This window comes from Bufo bufo, chromosome 10 (genome assembly GCF_905171765.1).
Source record: "Bufo bufo chromosome 10, aBufBuf1.1, whole genome shotgun sequence".
NCBI lineage: Eukaryota > Metazoa > Chordata > Amphibia > Anura > Bufonidae > Bufo > Bufo bufo.
This window is the reverse complement of record NC_053398.1, coordinates 7,118,508-7,134,984: the sequence shown is the minus strand read 5'-3', so window position 1 is coordinate 7,134,984 and position 16,477 is coordinate 7,118,508. Positions and strand designations below refer to the sequence as shown.

General features: G+C 47.2%; 1 protein-coding gene across 1 annotated transcript in view; it reads left to right on the top strand.

Annotated features, from left to right (window-relative positions):
• Positions 1 to 16,477, top strand: part of SOX6 (SRY-box transcription factor 6) — a 298,295-nt gene that overhangs the window by 22,707 nt on the left and 259,111 nt on the right.

Sequence of the window (16,477 nt, the reverse complement as noted above, 5' to 3'; positions counted from 1 at the left end):
AGCAGAAGAGGATCCTGATGTGCGCAGAGCTGCGATGTTAGTACAAGACATAGTCCTGCAAAGGCTGCATGCTTTGTGGGCATTGAGGGTACTTTCACACTAGCGTTTTTGTTTTCCGGTATTGAGTTCCGTCCTAGGGGCAATCTGTTCAGTATGCATCAGGATGCATCAGTTCAGTGCCTCTTACATTCTTTGGCATGCTGCAGTTTTCTCTCCGGCCAAAAATCCTGAACACTTGCCGGAATGCCGGATCTGGCATTGATTTCCATTGAAATGCATTAATACTGTATCCGGCCCCAAGTGTTCCGGCAAAACGGATCCGTTCTTTCCGTTTTGCCAGAACCATTAAATCTGTGAAAAAAATAAAATACTGGATCCGTTTTTCCAGATGACAACCTGAAAGACGGATCCGGTATTGCAATGCATTTGTGAGTTTGATCCGCATCCGGATCCGTCTCACAAATGCATCCGTTTGCGTCCGGATTGCCTGCCGTAATCCCCTGCCGCAAGTGTGAAAGTACCCTTAAAGAGGCTTTCTGACCCCCCCAAGACACATATAGGTCGCCCCAACATTAAAATCTTGTAAACACAGCGAAGTGTGCTGTAAGTGGTGGAGAACCCTAGTGACCACCGGTTGGAGACCCACGCCAAATTTACAAGTATACTAGAAACGTTGGAGCAGCTGTGAAGCATGGAGGGGGTTTGAACAGTTAAGGACCGTCAGTGGCTCTTGTGGCCCTCGCGATGATGAGGACCCATGTCTGTCACATTAGGGGATGTGGGTGACACATTAGGCAGAGGCTGTCACCCCGCGGGGATGGAGCTTCTTACAACGTGACATCAAAAATGATCTGACAGCAGTTGTAGGTCCATGGCGCAGTTGTCTACTGAATTTTTAAGAAATGAATGAAATAATAATGATGAAAGTTAATGGAAGATGCGGGACGGTCGAGCGCTCCCCTCCCCCTCCACAGACATTGCTATTATGACTTCTCATTTCCCATAGACGGCCATTATCTCCCAGCCCGGCCATTGCTCATGTCAGAAAGGGACATTGTAAGCAAATGAGAGGAAGCGACTGACCATAGAGCGGAGGGAAAGTGCCGCGGCCGTGACAGATGAGTGCGGACACCAGCAGTGGCCCCCACTGTTATTTCCTCCATCCTGAGGGGAGATTCATTACCTGCACCCACCTTGTTACAGTGTCATCCAAGGGTATGGGGTGCAGAGGGCACAAAACGGGGTGCACAGGTTCTGATACCTCAGTTATTATACACAGACCTGAACTGGTGTATCTAAACCTATCCTGTGTGATACTATCTGCTGTATCTAACCCTATGACCTGTGATACTGCCTAGTCATGTATCTGTAAGCTATTATGTGTGATATTGTCCGTTGAGCCACTGTATCTAATCCTATTGTGTGTGATACGGTCAGTTGATTCACTGTATCTAATTGTATGTGATACAGTTTCAGGGTGCTGGAGTCTTCCCTGATGATTGTAATAATCTCTGGTGATGGTCGATGATCCAGGGTCATATTCTGAGATGTGGTCTCAGGAAGGAATTTGTGCCTTATATTGGGTAAATAGTCTCAGGAGGCCACACATTGCCCCACGGGGCCACACATTGCCCCACTGTGACACACATTGTCTCACGGTGACACACATTGCCCCACCGGGCCACGCATCACCCTCCGGGCCACGCATCACCCTCCGGGCCACACATTATACCACAGTGTCACACATTGCCCTATGGGGTCCTCAGCAGTACCGTCATTATCTGAGTCCAGAGTTCACTAGTTCTGTCATGTCTTAGTGCTCTTTCACACGGCCGTAGGTGAGCTGTTCCATGCATTGGGGGCCGCACACTGGCCACCAATGATATTACAATAGAGGGGGGGGGGGCGACGGAGGCCGCACACTGGCACCAATGATATTAATACAATAGAGGGGGGGGGGGGGGGCGCACACTGGCCACCAATGATATTACAATAGAGGGGGGGGGGGGGGCGCACGCTGGCCACCAATGATATTACAATAAAGGGAGGGAGGGGGGGCCGACGGAGGCCGCACACTGGCTACCAATGATATTACAATAGAGGGAGGGGGGGGCCGGGGAGGGCGCACTGGCCACCAATGATATTCCAACTGGGGAGGGAGGGGGGTCTGCCCCCTGCTGCCTGGCAGCCCCTGATCTCTTATAGGGGGCTATGATATGCACAATTAACCCCTCAGGTGCAGCACCTGAGGGGTTAATTGTGCGGATCACAGCCCCCTGTAAGAGATCGGGTGCTGCCAGGCAGCAGGGGGCAGTCATTTACACAGTTCTTTTAGTATATTCTAACCTGAAGCGTCCCCATCACCATGGGAACGCCCCTGTGTTAGAATATACTGTCGGATATGAGTTTTCACTTCGTGAAAACTCATTTCTGAAAAAGCTTTTATGCAGACGGATCTTCGGATCCGTCTGTATGAAAGTAACCTACGGCCACGGATCACGGACGCGGATGCCAATCTTGTGTGCATCCGTGTTCTTTCACGGACCCATTGACTTGAATGGGTCCGTGAACCGTTGTCCGTCAAAAAAATAGGACAGGTCCTATTTTTTGGACGGACAGGAAACACGGATCACAGATGCGGCTGCAAAACGGTGCATTTTCCGATTTTTCCAAAAAACGGAAAACGGCACAACGGCCACGGATGCACACAACGGTCGTGTGCATGAGGCCTTAGTCAGTGATTTCCATCAGTGATTGAGAGCCATAACCAGGTGCGGGTCTAAGGTGCCGATCTCTCCTTTATACCGCATCTCTGTGTAGCCTCCGTTCCTGATTTTGGCTCACAATCACTGATGGAAATCACTGACCAAACACTGACGTGTGCATAAGGCCTTAAGGTGCATTTAGACCTTCAGATGAGCGGCAGATTGTTGGGAAGCGTTTCTTCCTGACAGTCGGCTGCTCGTTCAGTGGAGGGGACACATTTTCATGCAGCGATCTCCTCCACAGTATAGGGAGCAGTGATCACTAATGGCATTGCTCGTCCTCATACATCTGCATTGCTTCTGCTGCCCAGAAAAGATAACTTAAGTTCCTGCACAAACGACAGCGTTTCGCTCGTTCATTGGGTGACCGGCTGCAGGAATGTTTGATTATTGCAAGGTGTTAATCCATCTTTAGGCTACATGCACACGACCGTTGTGTGTTTTGCGGTCCGCAGATTGCGGATACGCAAAACACGGATGGCGTCCGTATGTGTTCCGCAATTTGCGGAACGGCACAGACAGCCATTAATATAACTGCCTATTCTTGTCCGCAAAACGGACAAGAATGGGACAGGTTATATTTTTTTTGCGGACCACGAAACGGAGCAACGGATGCGGACAGCACACGGAGTGCTGTCCGCATCTTTTGCGGCCCCATTGAAGTGAATAGGTCCGCATCCAAGCCTCAAAAACTGCGGCTCGGTTGCGGACCAAAACAACGGTTGTGTGCATGTAGCCTTAGTCATATGGCTAGTCTTGAGTCTTATCAGCCTTGTCCGCCATGATTACCCGTCGGCCTCGTCCGCCATTGTTACCCGTCGGCCTCGTCCGCCATTGTTACCAGTCGGCCTCGTCCGCCATTGTTACCCGTCGGCCTCGTCCGCCATTGTTACCCGTTGTTACCCGTCATCAGCCACTACGTTCGCAGCTAGTAAACTTGTTGCCCTCAATAATAAAATGAATGATTGTAGCTTGTTATTTTTGCGGCTCTTTTTCCTCAGACGACCTCATGGGACAGTTACCCTGGTGCAGATTTATAATCACCACTATCACCGCCATGATTTCCATTCTGTGCAGGACAAGACATAAGTGGCTTAAATCACTGGTTTACCTGTAAACATTTCTTGCGGCGCGGGAAATATGTGGCGGTGGGCTGGTTTTTCTATCGGCTGCGATGCGGCCTCATTTTCTAATTAACAGCCATGATAGAGACTCAGTCTTGTGCCCACCATGGCGGGGTCTCTGGCGATGGACGTGACCTTTGTAAAGAATATAAAGCTTCTCTCTGATGCTGGGGATTTTATAACTCGTGGAAAATGTCAGTGACAAACCCCGTATTTTTCCATTTTCATTTCACTTCTGTTCTTCATTTTCCTGCTAACGTCTTCGTCACCTTTCTAAGCCACTAATTTATCCCGCTGGAGAGAGGACACTCTGCATCCTGCACCCGCTGCATTCACTGCGCAAGCAGCAATTTACCAAATTGTACAGAAAGGGTTGCTGGGCGCTCGGCCCAGGGCGCACTGAGGAATTTTTAGTCTAAACACAGCACAGAGAAGATGCATTGCTGTTTGTCCAGAGCGCGGTTGCACAATTAACCTGAGTGAGATTTCTTGGCTACTAGAACCGATCTCATCCATGGACAGTGATGGCGGCTCCAGGGTGGAGTGCGGATTGTTGAGAGGGTTTAGAAGTGATTTACGGGTCGCTGCACAGCGCCCAAATTCCCTAAACCTAGTGTCAGAAGACTTGACCGTTGCAACCAGCAGCGGCTATAAATCCTTTGTACCCCAGTGGTAGGGGGCTAATGATTCCCTGTAACCTTTGCCCCTTGAGTACAGTGTACGCCGTCTGCTCTGTTACATGCAGTGTTGTGTCCGAGATATTCAGCAGCTTCACATCGTGTCGTTCAACGCGCCTGGCGGCCACCCCCGGCTGCATCATCTTCTCTTTAGAGTGAGGCCAGGTTCACATTACCGTTTAGTTTTCTGTTCTTCTGATCCATCCGAAAAATGGAAAAAAATAAATAAATATATGATCCTTTATTTTAAGCATCCGTTATGCTCAGTTATGCACATTTTTCATCCGTTTTAGTCATTTCTGAGATCTGTTATGTTAGGCTACTTTCACACTTGCGTTGTTCTTTTCCGGCATAGAGTTCCGTCACAGGGGCTCTATACCGGAAAAGAACTGATCAGGTATGTCCCCATGCATTCTGAATGGAGAGTAATCCGTTCAGTTTGCATCAGTATGTCTTCAGTTCAGTCGTTTTGACTGATCAGGCAAAAGAGAAAACCGTAGCATGCTACGGTTTTATCTCCGGCTAAAAAAACTGAAGACTTGCCTGAATGCCGGATCAGGCATTTTTTCCCATAGGAATGTATTAGTGCCGGATCCGGCATTCAGAATACCGGAATGCCGGATCCGTCCTTCCGGTATGCGCATGCGCAGACTGAAAAAAAGGTGAAAAAATAAATGCCGGATCCGTTTTTGCCGGATGACACCGGAAAGACGGATCCGGCATTTCAATGCATTTTTTCGACTGATCAGGCATTTTTAAGACTGATCAGGATCCTGATCAGTCTTACTAATGCCATCAGTTAGCATACATTTTGCCTGATCCGGCAGGCAGTTCCGGCGACGGAACTGCTTGCCGGATCTCTCTGCCGCAAGTGTGAAAGTAGCCTTAGACTGCAAAAAAAAAAAAAAACTTAGTGTAGGACCTTTTTTTTCCGTCTAACATAACAGATCTCTGGCGGAAAATAAATGTCTAAAACGGATGCAAAATGTGCACACCTGTGTCACACTGCCGGCATACAGTGCAGGGAATCGACTGGACAGAAACCGCTGTGTGCAGCGGTATTTGTCCGGCTGTTTCTAGGCACATTTGCAAGATTGCGGCCGGATCAGCGTCAGACCTCATTATAATTATTTGGGCCAGACGGCACACTGGTAGCGTCCGGCAATGCCGGATTCATGCATGATAGTGTGCAACTTGCATAACTGATCATAATGGATGCTTAAAATACAGGACACATATTTATTTATTTATGTTCAGAACAACTGAAAACCAAACGATGATGTGAACCCGGCCTGACTTGTAAGGACCGTGTACATAACACCAACAAATTAGTGGGTTGTCAGGGCTGTAACAGATGAGATGTCAGACGTCTGCAAGGTGTCTAGGTCAGTGTGGGCCCTTTGGAGCTCTGCCCGCTCCATTCATGTTTTATTAGGGCTTTTCTGCTGCAGGTTATTTACTCAGCGCGTGGATAGGATTTGATTAACTTCCATCCACTTTGCTGCTGCTGGTTCCACGTGCCTTTCCTCAGCAGAAAATCCAGAGCATTTATACCAGGTGTGGACGTACCCCACCTGTGTCTCACGGAGCTTGGGTTATATACAAGTGCATCAAAGAGCTCCCCATCATCCCGGCGACCTGCAGGGGGGGGGGGGTTTGGGGTGCGCTGAGCTGCTGCAGTGTGTGTCTGGGGTACAGCACTGCGCATTGTGTTCTTACATTGTAGTGAAGAGAATGAGCAGAATCCGGAGTGTAATGACACCACATATGCATCAATTGACACCTCATATTGCTTGACAAAACCCGTCACATCATTCTCTCACCCCAAACCCAAGGAAGAGATGCTGATGTCAAAGTCTTCAGCTTGGGATTTTAACACCCCTCCAAAAGTACCGAACCCCCACCCTGCAGTCTGCTGCTGCCTACATGGAGGCCTTTAGGGTCCTGGCACACAGCGCGGTTACTGCATCGACAGACATGCATTCGCAACGCAGTCAATCATTCAGACGTTTTTTCCTGTGCAGATTACCAAGGGTTAATTCTAGAACTGCGCTGTGAATGCATGTCTGTTAAGGCAGTATCTGCGGTGCCAGCACCCTAATGTTCAGTGGCCCCGCGGGTGTTATTTGATTGGCCCCGTGCACCGCTCCGCTGTGCGGCCGCCACGTACCCCGGCGCACTGATGGATTTCATGAATTGCTTCTGTTTTTATGAAGGATAATGAGAACCGTGTGTTTGGCCTTGAAGAAAACTTCTGCGACCTTTTATGTGACCCACCTGTTGTGCTTCACAGAGCGTAATACTAACCGTATGTGCGAGCGATCTGGAGAATCGCAGCGTGTCAGCGGCCGCCAGGAGGAAACCGCTTGTGTCTGATACCGCAGCAGATGTGGAAACGTCTCCCGCAGCTGGATCAGGTGGATCTGCGGATCTTATCAGACGGAGGGACTCTGCACAGAATATATAATAAATACAGTATATATAATAATATATAATACATACAGTCTATATAATGTGTGCAGTATATAATGTATACAGTATATGTAATAATGTGTGCGGTATATAATATACAGTATATGTAATGTGTGCGATATATAATATATACAGTATATGTAATGTGTGTAATATATACAGTATATATAGTGTGCAATATATAATATATACAATATATATAATCTGCACAGAAAATATAATATATACAGAATATGTAATGTGTACAGTATATAATATATAGAGTATATGTGATAATGGTCACCGGAGGAAGACGATCTGCCGAGCTTATCAAATGGTGGGAATCTTTACAGATTATACAATATATACAGTATATGTAAGGTATACAGGTTATATAATAGTGTATACAGAATACGTATAACTGTCCTGTACCCCAAGTGTCAGTGTGTCATTGTCCTGTACCCCTAATGTCGTTATCCTGTATACCAGGTGGCAGGTTATTAGGCTAGGGCTACACGGCGACAAAAGGGGTACAACTACTTTGCAACACGCAACTTGGATGGATTGTTGTGCGACTATCGCTTCGCAGACGCAGCATGTCGCAGTGCGACACCATTGACTATCACTAGAAAAAATGTTGTGCAACATTAGTGTGACATGAATGTCACGTGACACATGTCACCATGTAGCCCTAGCCTTACTGTGGCATGGAAGCATTGGCTTGCTTGTGTGCCCCGTTTCTTTCTTGCCCTTTCCTGCCCTGTGACCCAGGTGTTGGAGGAGACGGGGCGCTCTCTGTGTTCTCCTTTACATGGATGTTGACAGTTTTCATACAGAAAGAGAATGAAACGACTCCACATCATGTATGTCACCATCTGTCTGCAGGAGAAGAGCGGGGGCTGCGGTCACACTAGGGGCCCCACATTCCTCCATGTCACCAGAATACCCTAGGGATACAAATGGGTAATAACCTGCGTTGTGCACCTACCAGACCTGTAATATACATAGATTGTAAGCTCTTGTGAGCAGGGCCCTCATTCCTCTTGTTCTAATTATTGACTTGTCTGTTGCTATGTTATTTATGACTGTACATGAACCCCTGAATTGTAAAGCTCTGCAGAATATGTATTATTGTTATATACTGTATGTAAGGTTTGTATAGATTAAAGAGGACTTGTCAATGCAAAATGCAATGCAATCTGAGATCACTTTGTTGTGATGCAGGAGCAGCTGAGGAGATCGATGTATAGTTTTTTAGGAGAATATCCAGTGAAACCTGTAATTTATAAATTTTATATCTCTCTGCTTTTTTGCAGCCCTGTGAATACCTATCGGTACAGAAGGGAGGGGTTATCAGTGATTGATAGCATTGGTGTGCAAGTGCCCATACAGAGATAGCTGTCAGTCACTGATAACACCTCCCCCTGTACTGATAGCTGTCAGTCACTGATAACCCCTCCTCCTGTACTGATAGCTGTCAGTCACTGATAACTCCTCCTCCTGTACTGATAGCTGTCAGTCACTGATAACACCTCCTCATGTACTGATAGCTGTCACTGATAACACCTCCTCCTGTACTGATAGCTGTCAGTCACTGATAACACCTCCTCCTGCACTGATGGCTGTCAGTCACTGATAACACCTCCCCCTGTACTGATAGCTGTCAGTCACTGATATCCCCTCCTCCTGTACTGATAGCTGTCAGTCACTGATAACTCCTCCTTCTGTACTGATAGCTGTCAGTCACTGATAACACCTCCTCCTGTACTGATAGCTGTCAGTCACTGATAACTCCTCCTTCTGTACTGATAGCTGTCAGTCACTGATAACACCTCCTCCTGTACTGATAGCTGTCAGTCACTGATAACTCCTCCTCCTGTACTGATAGCTGTCAGTCACTGATAACACCTCCTCCTGTACTGATAGCTGTCAGTCACTGATAACACCTCCTTCTGTACTGATAGCTGTCAGTCACTGATAACACCTCCTCCTGCACTGATGGCTGTCAGTCACTGATAACACCTCCTTCTGTACTGATAGCTGTCAGTCACTGATAACACCTCCTCCTGTACTGATGGCTGTCAGTCACTGATAACCCCTCCTCCTGTACTGATAGCTGTCAGTCACTGATAACACCTCCTTCTGTACTGATAGCTGTCACTGATAACACCTCCTCCTGTACTGATAGCTGTCACTGATAACACCTCCTCCTGTACTGATAGCTGTCACTGATAACACCTCCTTCTGTACTGATAGCTGTCAGTCACTGATAACACCTCCTCCTGTACTGATAGCTGTCACTGATAACACCTCCTTCTGTACTGATAGCTGTCAGTCACTGATAACACCTCCTCCTGTACTGATAGCTGTCACTGATAACACCTCCCCCTGTACTGATAGCTGTCAGTCACTGATAACTCCTCCTCCTGTACTGATAGCTGTCACTGATAACACCTCCTCCTGTACTGATAGCTGTCAGTCACTGATAACACCTCCTCCTGTACTGATAGCTGTCACTGATAACTCCTCCTCCTGTACTGATAGCTGTCAGTCACTGATAACCCCTCCTCCTGTACTGATAGCTGTCAGTCACTGATAACACCTCCTCCTGTACTGATAACACCTCCTCCTGTACTGATAGCGGTCACTGATAACACCTCCTCCTGTACTGATAGCTGTCAGTCACTGATAACCCCTCCCTCCTGTACTGATAGCTGTCACTGATAACACCTCCTTCTGTACTGATAGCTGTCAGTCACTGATAACACCTCCTCCTGCACTGATGGCTGTCAGTCACTGATAACACCTCCTTCTGTACTGATAGCTGTCAGTCACTGATAACACCTCCTCCTGTACTGATGGCTGTCAGTCACTGATAACCCCTCCTCCTGTACTGATAGCTGTCAGTCACTGATAACACCTCCTTCTGTACTGATGGCTGTCAGTCACTGATAACTCCTCCTCCTGTACTGATAGCTGTCACTGATAACACCTCCTCCTGTACTGATAGCTGTCAGTCACTGATAACCCCTCCTCCTGTACTGATGGCTGTCAGTCACTGATAACCCCTCCTCCTGTACTGATAGCTGTCAGTCACTGATAACACCTCCTTCTGTACTGATGGCTGTCAGTCACTGATAACCCCTCCCCCTGTACCGATAGCCATCAGTCACTGATAACACCTCCTCCTGTACTGATAGCTGTCAGTCACTGATAACACCTCCTCCTGTACTGATAGCTGTCACTGATAACACCTCCTTCTGTACTGATAGCTGTCAGTCACTGATAACACCTCCTCCTGTACTGATAGCTGTCACTGATAACACCTCCTCCTGTACTGATAGCTGTCAGTCACTGATAACCCCTCCTCCTGTACTGATAGCTGCCAGTCACTGATAACACCTCCTCCTGTACTGATAGCGGTCACTGATAACACCTCCTCCTGTACTGATAGCTGTCAGTCACTGATAACCCCTCCTCCTGTACTGATAGCTGTCAGTCACTGATAACACCTCCTTCTGTACTGATAGCTGTCAGTCACTGATAACACCTCCTCCTGTACTGATAGCTGTCAGTCACTGATAACACCTCCTCCTGTACTGATGGCTGTCACTGATAACACCTCCTCCTGTACTGATAGCTGTCAGTCACTGATAACACCTCCTCCTGTACTGATAGCTGTCAGTCACTGATAACACCTCCTCCTGTACTGATAGCTGTCAGTCACTGATAACACCTCCTCCTGTACTGATAGCTGTCAGTCACTGATAACCCCTCCCTCCTGTACTGATAGCTGTCACTGATAACACCTCCTCCTGTACTGATAGCTGTCAGTCACTGATAACACCTCCTCCTGTACTGATAGCTGTCAGTCACTGATAACACCTCCTCCTGTACTGATGGCTGTCACTGATAACCCCTCCTCCTGTACTGATAGCTGTCACTGATAACACCTCCTCCTGTACTGATAGCTGTCACTGATAACACCTCCTCCTGTACTGATAGCTGTCACTGATAACACCTCCTCCTGTACTGATAGCTGTCAGTCACTGATAACACCTCCTCCTGTACTGATAGCTGTCAGTCACTGATAACACCTCCTTCTGTACTGATAACACCTCCTCCTGTACTGATAGCGGTCACTGATAACTCCTCCCCCTGTACTGATAGCTGTCAGTCACTGATAACCCCTCCTCCTGTACTGATAGCTGTCAGTCACTGATAACACCTCCTTCTGTACTGATAGCTGTCAGTCACTGATAACACCTCCCCCTGTACTGATAGCTGTCACTGATAACACCTCCTCCTGTACTGATAGCTGTCAGTCACTGATAACCCCTCCTCCTGTACTGATAGCTGTCAGTCACTGATAACACCTCCTTCTGTACTGATAGCTGTCAGTCACTGATAACACCTCCTCCTGTACTGATGGCTGTCACTGATAACCCCTCCCTCCTGTACTGATAGCTGTCACTGATAACCCCTCCTCCTGTACTGATAGCTGTCAGTCACTGATAACACCTCCTCCTGTACTGATAGCTGTCAGTCACTGATAACACCTCCTCCTGTACTGATAGCTGTCAGTCACTGATAACACCTCCTCCTGTACTGATAGCTGTCAGTCACTGATAACACCTCCTCCTGTACTGATGGCTGTCACTGATAACCCCTCCTCCTGTACTGATAGCTGTCACTGATAACACCTCCTCCTGTACTGATAGCTGTCACTGATAACACCTCTTTCTGTACTGATAGCTGTCAGTCACTGATAACACCTCCTTCTGTACTGATAGCTGTCACTGATAACACCTCCTTCTGTACTGATAGCTGTCAGTCACTGATAACACCACCTCCTGTACTGATAGCTGTCACTGATAACACCTCTTTCTGTACTGATAGCTGTCAGTCACTGATAACACCTCCTCCTGTACTGATAGCTGTCACTGATAACACCTCCTTCTGTACTGATAGCTGTCAGTCACTGATAACACCACCTCCTGTACCGATGACTGATCCCAGGAAGTGGGAAAAAGCTGAGAAATTGAAGTTTTACTGAATCTTTTCCCACAAAACTATATATCAATCTGCTCAGCTCCTCCTGCTCTATAACATACTGCTTTCAAATTGCATTGCATTTTTAGGTGACAGGTCATCTTTTTAAGGATGCAGATCTGAGGTCATTGCCCCCATTCACAGACCAGTAGCAGTGGTGGTGACATTAGGATGTAAAACAGACGCGGTTATTCTGCACAGCATTTTATAGAAATTGATTTGTTAATCAAAAATAAATATGGAAGTGGAGATTGATGAGATTTTCCTATGTCCTTATGGAGGATTTGACAGTCAAATATCTGCCAGCAGCTCACAGCGGCACGGGGTTCGCAGTAACCCCATCATTTCTGGATCACGTCATTCCTAGTATGAACGTCAGTGGACTCGTCTAATGCCATAGAGATGCCCAAAGCCTCTACTGTATCCTGGATGTCTCCATATATACTGTGTGCCTGAAGCCTGGGTGACCACAGAGCCATAAAGCCTCCGTGTCCATTAGCCCTTTGTGTAAGGGTCCATTCACACGTCCGCATGTGTTTAGCGGATCCGTAAAACACGGACACTGGCAATGTGCGTTCTGCATTTTGCGGACCGCACATCGCCGGCACTCTCATAGAAAATGCCTTTTCTTGTACGCAATTGCGGACAAGAATAGGACATGTTCTATTTTTTGCAGAACGGATCCGGAATTGCGGATGCGGACAGCACATTCTGGCCCCATTGAAAAGGAATGGGTCCGGTCCTGTTCCGCAGAACTGATGCGGACCCATTTTGCGCACGTGTGAATGGACCCTTAGGTGGAATTCACACCTGCCAGATGGTTTTGCTCCAGTTTTTAATGCATATTGTTAGTTACAGCAAAACATGTTACAGTGATAGATTGTGATAGATCTACTGCTATATTATGGTGGTATCTACTATATTATGGTGGGATCTACTACTGTATTATTTTGGGATCTACTATAATGTGGTGCTATCTACTACTGTATTATGGTGGGAACTATATTATGGTGGGATCTACTATATTGTGGTGCGATCTAGTACTATATTGTGGTGGAATCTACTGCTTTATTATGGTGGGATCCACTACTGTTTTATGGAGGGATCTCCTAGTATAATATTGTGGGATCCACTACTAGTTTATGGTGATCCACGATATTATGGCATGACCTACTACTACTATATTGCTGTGATATTTACTATATTGTTGTGATCTACTATACACTATATAAGAATGGTCTGATCTACTCCTATCTTATGGTGGGATCTACTGTAAATTTAAGGCAGTATCTTAACAGTATATTTTGGTGTCATCTATGATGTAGGAATATTGGTGCCAGTGGTCGGGATTCCAGCACATCGCAGTGTAATCACTTTTGTGGTATTAAATATTATAATCCGGTGAATCCATTGTGTTGTGTCGAGATTGATCTGGTGCAGTGATCCCTCATCTAGAATGTTGATTATTACGTTGGGCCCCCTGGGAGGCGACTCCTCGCCGTTCTGTCTTTTGTGACTTTGCTGCTCCGGTGTGAGGTTTACAACGTTGTTCTCATGCAGAAAATAATGTGTATGATGTGTGATCGCAGCTGGAGGGAATGTTAATTCTGCCCGACAGTGTGTCTCGCCCGTGTCTGATGTCACCAGAAAGCATATTCTTACACTTACCATTATTTACTTATAAACTCCTGACCCTGTGCCAGAAAACCATGCAGTGGGGTCCATGACAAGTGGCTTCCTGATTCAGTGAAGAACTTGCTTAAATAGCAATTTCCTAATATTTGATCACTACAGGAGGAAGCAGTGGAGCTGCCAGGGGCAGAATAGTGTCTGCAGCCATTATAATCCCATGCTTTAGGGGAAAAGAACTCTGCACGCAGTGCGGTTTTCCACAAATAAACCTCTGTGTAACATATGAGGCACATGGCCGTACAGCATGGGCACATTGATTTCTATGGGCAGCATTTTTGACATCTCAGTGACATCAGCCCTGAGTCGGATTGCCATCAGGCAGACTGCCTTTGCTGGATTATCACAGTGTGATAGGCCCATAGGTTTCACTTGCAACCTCCAGTCATCACACTGTGGAAGGATGAGTGATGCTGGCAGCAGGGTAATGCTGAGAAGCAGCTCATGTAAGAGTACAGAGTAGATGATACGGGTACAGCACTGAGCAGAGTGCACAGTACAGTAGGGTTAGGCTTAAAGAAGGCCTCTGGCGATTCTTTGCCTATATAGTGTAGCATAGACTATTATTAAAGAGGACCTTTCATCAGTTTAGCCCTAGTCTAATTATGGTCTTACCTTATAGGGCGGCCCCCACTAATGCCGTGGCACTTTTTTTTCCCCAAAGACCCCCCCCCCCCATTTGTCCGCTCTTGGCCCTGTTGATTTCGGCGCCTTATATTATAATGAGCCGACTCGGTTATACTAGGCGGAGACTTGCAGTTTCGCTGGGGGCGGTTCTCTTCTCCCTGGATGTGAGCGCATCCGATCAGAGTTCTTCAATATAACACACGGGGGAATCCATTAGGAGGTTGCTACGCTATTGTACTATATCATTTTGGGATTAGGTGATCACTAGGACCTGAGCGTAACTTTGCAACCTCACTGACTAATGTTAAAACTCACACTTTAAAATTAACAACAAGCTACATGGGAACATATGTTAAAACTCTAAGGAATGGAAACAGGGGCATATACCATTTGTGTTGGTATATATGTGTATATATTCACACTCAGTTTCAACTGGCTTGTGGGATATTGCACCCTCTAAATATCCAATTTTCCAGTGACCACCCTGCCTCAATTCCTGTCTAAAACCTAAGTCCTGTGTCCCTACATGTTTCGCCGAGCCTCTCGGCGTCATTCCTGAGAGTTTTAACATATGTTCCCAAGTAGCTTGTTGTTAATTTTAATAGAATGAAATAAAAGTGTGAGTTTTAACATTAGTCAGTGAGGTTGCAAAGTTACGCTCAGGTCCTAGTGACCACCTAATCCCAAAATCATCCGATCAGAGCGCACCGCTCTTAGCCAGGAAGAATGAGCATGTGTGATTCAGGGGAGCACTGTGAATCTGTATCTCATTGAATACACTGGAGATTCTGCACACAGCATACACAGATAGTATGGATAATATTGTGAGGCAGAGTGCAGCAGTGTGAATTTGTATCTCATAGAATACACTGGAGATTCTGCATACAGGATACACAGATAGTATGGACAGTGTGAGTCAGCAGTGGGAAGCCGCATCTGATTGGAATACACTGGAGGTTCTGCACACATGGACAGGGAAGTTAGGGAAGTTTTAGAAGTGAGCCACAGCTGCCCACAATGGAAGGTTTGGAATGGTAATGAACCTGGCCAGTTGCCATTGTAGGTCAGAAGATGCCGGAGGGCTTCTTTAATCTGGTCATGTTTGGCAGATTTTATGGTTGTACCAGGAAGGGTGGGTCTGAGTTCCTCCAAGGCTCCTCAGCCCAGTTCTGCCCTATACTGGTTGCTATGAACCCGCTGTCTGACAACCCTGTGGCAGACTATGGTTGCTACAATGCATCCATAGCAACCAGAATGTCAGAGCTGCATTGTCCCGGTGTGGCCGTCGGCAGTCCTGATCTCGGGATCTGGTCCTGGTGGCAGATGCCGTGACCGATGCCAGCCACATACGTGCAGTGACTTGCAGGGGAAATCCTGGCAATGTCTCTCGTCTTCTTTGATGTGAATCCAGGATCACACCAGAGCAGTGTGATCCACGTGATGCTGGAAGTATGTTATCCCCGGCGGTCCTGCTGTAAGCCGACCCCCGCCATTGTCTGCCAGTCCTCACGTTACATGGTGTGTAGTCATTCTGCACTCTTAACCCTTCACGCCCCGTCATACGCCACCGTCTGGTACATACCACACATATGATGGTGGACAATCCACTTCTAATGTCAGATGTGCAGACGAGAATCTGACATCTCCGCGGAACTGGATGACACCATTGATCCTTCACACGACTTCTGCTGCAGATGTGCAAATAATCCCGGATTAGCGGCTCCCCCTGCTGTCACACCGCAGCTGACGCATTTCATTCAGAATGTATTATTGGCCCCATGCCTCATGATGCAAATTCTTAACTAAGTCGTATGAATTATATCTGTTCCTGGGAAAGCTGGATGCTGAACGACCACCCCAACCTCCATAGGCTCTTGAGGGGGTATGTGCCTGGGATCGTATGTCTGTGCTGCATCTGCCATTCAGGACTATCGAAAAGCTGGGTAATATCCAGTATGGCTGCCGTTGCGGCTTAGCCTGCTCTCCTACACAGAGCAGGAGGCAGAAGACTCCACACACCGTGTAGAGGCTGTGCCAGGTACTGCATCTCAGCTCCTGTCCAGGTGAATGGTAGCCCGGCACAGTCTTTACA